General features: G+C 34.0%; 1 long non-coding RNA gene across 1 annotated transcript; it reads left to right on the forward strand.

Moving 5' to 3' along the window:
* On the forward strand, nt 1-1,873 carry LOC109054503. The gene is made up of 3 exons (XR_002011869.2): nt 1-307; nt 526-675; nt 863-1,873. It is a non-coding gene; the product is annotated as an uncharacterized LOC109054503 (long non-coding RNA).
* The last annotated feature ends 3,641 nt before the right edge of the window (nt 1,874-5,514 follow it).

The following is a 5,514-nucleotide window of genomic DNA, read 5'->3' on the forward strand; positions in this document are numbered from 1 at the left end:
GCACAACCTGTAGGTCAACTAACAAACGTTTCTATAGCATAGTTCCTATAGTTTAGTGACATGAGCAAATATGCATTGTTATCAACAATGACGCACTCTGGACCAAAATGTACTACATTTGCATATAACCTATAGAATCTCTCTCTCTATCTGTCCATCTCTCTGTCTATCAACATAAAGCCTTGCTTCCTACTACAGGGAAGTCAAAGTTGGTGGTATTAGAAGGATACACACACAGTATCTGGTTCAGCTGAAAGGAGCTTTTCATTCTCCTCAACACCAGCACAAATACATTCCTGCAATAAGTGTAAGTAACAATTTGACAATTGTCAAAGAAAAAGTTGTGCTTTTTGTCTCTCTTGCTCTAATAAAGTGTTTTTTGTTTGTTTGTTTGTTTTTTTACAAAAGACAAACTCGGTTGTTTTCTGTTGTTTGTGAATTTTTGCTTTTACCAACTATAAAAGTGTGGACTGTTTTTGGGGGGTGTTTTCCATCACCTGTATTTCTCTTCCACATGCTTTTCAGCGATGCTCTGTTAGAAGAAGGAAATTCAAATCACCTCAGTCATTGCCAAGATCTTGAAGAATACATCTTTACACAAGATTTTTAACTTACCTCACTCATCTCACTCCAGAATCTCAAAGGACCAGTCTTTCTACTGCTGAAGAGATCTGAGTAAGTGACCAATATCTGAAGATGTGTTGTATCAAAATAATGAAAATAACTGTATAATTTAACTTTTTTAAACGCCCCTGTATGGTCCTTTTTGTTTTGACGTTACTGTTTTTTATTGTATATTGCATACTAAAAAAAAGATAATTGCAAGTGTGCTATTAAGCAAAATTTGTCTTTTTTTAAACAGGATTGTCAGGAATATGATGAGAACCCTGTATGACTTGTCTGATCTGAGACAGACCGGATTTGGTCAGCCGCATCCCAGACACGGTCTGAACTTGTTGTGGTGGTTTGCTCATGATTGTGTTCGGATTGACTCTAACAGTCATATGATTGCACAGTACAACCCTGAAAATGGAGCGTTTGGTTTCCACCGATTCTATAATATCGATAATCTTCTTCCTAAATTTAATCTACCATACTATGAAGTCGGCAACCTGCACAATGCTGTCTTACTGCCTGGTTATGTCACTGAGAATTACACTGGATATTCAGACAGCAGCAACAAAGATCGCATCATTGTTTCCTTTGACTCAAGATGGAAAAGATTTGAGGAGATTTATGTGACACAGCACTCAGATCAGGCAAACTTTGACCAGAATCACACCTACTGTATTAGCACTGAACTCATCAAAGAATTTCAAGACTTGAACCGTGAAGATTTCCTCAGAGGATGCACGAATCGTTCTGAACATACATTTATAGATATACCTCAGCCAGGGCAGAGTCAGTCCACTTGTAAAAAATGCTGCTCTCTGTTCTCTTGTGTATTGATTGCTGTGATTGTTATTGCAGCTATTGTCTGGTTTTTTAAACATTGAAAATATAGTTTTCATCCACTGTTGTTTGTTATTCTAGCTAATTACACAGCTGTCATTAGGTGCTTGTCTCTTTTGGATGAGCTGTTTATTGATTTGAATACAATGAATTACATGTTTTTACATGTTAATTATATGAAACAAGACTGTATGTTTATTACTGCATACTTTTTAATCTTTAAAGTAAAACTAAGGAAAAATATTACTATTAATAGTTATTTGAATATTGGGCGACACATCCCAATCAATGTCTTCAGTGGTTATGCCCGGATTTATAGTCATTTAGTTTCTTTATTCATATTAGTTGTGCTTATTGTTTGACATATACTGTATTATATATTGTTTGACTGTATTACCTTGAAATAAAAGTCCAAAAACCATTGACTTGTATGATATTATTTTAATTTAATTTAACTTGTCTATTAACTTTGCTATATGTTTAATATTAAATATTATAAATTCTAAACCTGAATGAATTATAATACATTTTAATGTGATTAATATTTATGCTATTAAATATATATGAAATGTGAATATGAGTGAGACATTATAGTTTAGTGATAATATCAAGATTGTGTCAAAATGATGATATTTTTGTATGTTTTTAATTGTTAGATAAATGTGATCAACCTCTAATGCTGAGCAAAAGTTATGTAGAACACACTCATACTCTCTGTCTGCTTTCTATTTCCTGAAGTCAACTGCTCTCTCTCTCTCTCTCTCTCTCTCTCTCTCTCTCTCTCTCTCTCTTTCTTCCAGTTTAACTATGGAAGAACTAAGGTCTTTATTATTTATTCAGCTTTGATTCATATTTTAACTTTGAATAACTCATTCCATGCACAGATAAATGCAACTAATACTGAACCTGACACAAACTGGTACACAAAACTCCCCTTTAGCCTTGGGGTATGTTTTCACAAAAAAGCCAATAGGTATGTGTTCACTGAATTGTACATTTTTTTCCTGGACAGTAACAGTTGGTCAGTTTTTGTAGATACAACATAAAGGTCTGATATAGAAATTGACTTTTAAAAATAAACCTAAATGTTTACTGAAGTATAACAGTGACTTATATAGACATGCATGCTAATTTTAAACACCAGTTTATAACATTCAATACAACAAAGTTAATTCGTGTGACTCTATGCCTTTATAAATATACTATGATCTATGTGTTTTCTCATCTTACAAAAGATACAGTCACACTACTGTTGTCACACTACACTATATTTCTATATTTATAGAAATGTAAGACATGACGTTGAGCTTTGCTTATCATTGGATTTAAAAAAAAAGATTTATCACAATGATATTTATATATATTTCAAGTCAAGGGAAACAAGAATCTATCTTTTAAAAAACATATAGATCAAACATTAATCTGAATATTGGGGGCCACATTCACAGCCTCACCATTTAAACAGTTGACTCAATGTAAACTGTCAAGAAGAATATATTTAATATAATAAAAACTATACATTGTATTCCATGCTAAAAATTGATTTTAATATGAATAATTTATAATATGAGTGAGAATGTAATACAGGCCCATTATATAGTCTAAATAATTTTTATACAGTACAAAGTAGCTTTAATCGAAATCTCATTATCTGCCCTCCCTGCTATAATCTTTCTGCATAAGTTTCTCTTTCCACACTGATGAGTTTCTGTTCATCAAAGCAGAAACACACACACACACACGCTATAATCTTTCTGCATACACACGTACAACCTGTAGGTCAAACTAACGAACGTTTCTATAGCATAGTTCCTCTTTCAGCTGTCTGAAACCGGAAATTTAACACCAATAGAGTTAAATTTAACACTTTGTAAGTGTATATATGGATACCACCAGACAAGTGTTAAAGTAACACTTTCAAAAGTGTTGACACTTTCAACACCAATACGGTGTTAAAATATAACACTATTGGAGTTAAATAACAACACTGAAATAAGTAGTTGATATTGCCAACACTATTATGGTGTTAAAATTTAACACTATTAGAGTTAAATAACAACACTGAAATAAGTAGTTGATATTGCCAACACTATTATGGTGTTAAAATTTAACACTATTAGAGTTAAATAACAACACTGAAATAAGTGTTTTAAACACAACAACAACAAAAAACATTTTCTATATATATAGAGAGAGCGAGAGAGAGAGAGAGAGAGAAATAGATAAATTAATCCACAAAACAATGCATGTTTACACATTTATTTATTTTAATTGAAACTTTTTCCCTGCACCAAAATGTCTTCACATTCAGTGTTTTCAATACATATAAATAACATTCTTTACAACAATTTAAACAATGTCAAAGCAAATCAGTGCAAAGGCACAAAAAACGTATTTGGTCCATATGTATTCTCAATTTAATCAGGTTTATAGGTGCTTACATTTATCTGCTTTAAACCAAAGCATCTCATTCATTACCATCAACCATGAATGCAGTGCCGTACTTAGCTGATTCGGGGCCCGGTGTGAAGTAGGGAGCGTTCCCAGGTTGGCGGAGGGGGGGCTCATTCAGTCCGTTTACCCCTCAAGTGCGGGGCCCGGTGCGACCGCACCAGTTGCACCCCCCCTAAGGACGGCCCTGGCTGAATGTAGTTTACTGATCACTGAACAAAGTCTGTGCCAGTGGCGTTTGGACCTCCTTGGAGAAAGTAGTCTCTTTCTTTCTTTCAGGACGACAAGACGTGGTTCTCTGCAGTTTCCAGCTAAGCAAGAAATCCACTCCCACTTGCAGCATCACAAAAGTGCTTTTTTTGAATTTTGGAGAAAAGAAAACAGAATCATTTCACATCCATTTATCAAAAATATTATTAACGGGTGAAATATCAGAGACAAGTATCAATTACAATACAATAATAGTTCACTCAAAGCATTTACCCAAAAATTCTGTCATAATTTTTTTTTATCCTCATGTGGTTCCAAACCTGTATGACATACATGTCTTACATGGTGTCTGTAGAACGGCACGAGTATAAGTAAATAACAATTCAGGTGAACGATTTGTTTTAAGGGTTATTTCTCCCAAAAAAAAAAATAATTATGTCATCATTTATTTACCTGACTGTTGGTCTCTGTGCATGAATGTGCGTTCATGAGACTCTATTAGCAAAGCAATTCAGTCTAACTCAACCAGGAAAAGCACACAAGTTGTGAACATTTAAGATTAATAAAAACATAGCATGAAATACAACATATGTGCTTTTTTCTCTGAGGTAAATACATCTGCTGTGCTCGTTGCATGAAGTTATCATGTTCATCTGTCAGCTGTCATTTTGACAGTCATGACAACCGAAGCTCCAGTCCGGAGTCAGTGATAAAGAACCCGGTGTCAGTGACAAAGATTCAACCTCAGTGAAGAAAGTACACAGTTTTTTGGGGGGCATTTCCATGCTTAGAATTTTTGTGTCACATTTTTATCAATCTTGATTTTTTTTTAACAACTTTTGTGCAATTCAGAGTGAACTGAACCAATAGAGTCTCATGAACACACAGTCATGCACAGAGACCAACAATCAAGTCAGGATGTTTGTTAAATAATATGCAACATTTCAGTATGTGTCTCACTAAACCTTATTGTATACCCGCAGAACACTTGGAATATACATCACATGATACATAAGACCACTCTATTATACTTTTGCTTCTATTTTAAAGCTTGATGTTAATCACCATAGACTGACATTATATGGCCAAGGCACATTCGGGGCATTTTATTTTAATCTCCTTTTTTGTTACAAATGACATAAGACAAAATTCAAGGGTGAGTAGATGATTATACATTTTTTGGGTTAACTTATAACCCTTTAAGTAAAAGCATTTAACTCACTGTAAATGTATATATTTTTTTTGTAAAAAGAAAGTCAGACTTACTGGAAAATAGGTTGTGATTCCTGAATTCCATGCTGATCTCACTGTGCTGAGGCAGGGCTCTGTCTATCAAAATGAATGCACATAAATAAAGTGGGACAGCACATGGGACAGCACATGACAGTACAAGCTAGCTCA

The sequence above is a fragment of the Cyprinus carpio genome, chromosome A1 (genome assembly GCF_018340385.1).
Source record: "Cyprinus carpio isolate SPL01 chromosome A1, ASM1834038v1, whole genome shotgun sequence".
NCBI classification, from domain to species: Eukaryota; Metazoa; Chordata; class Actinopteri; order Cypriniformes; family Cyprinidae; genus Cyprinus; species Cyprinus carpio.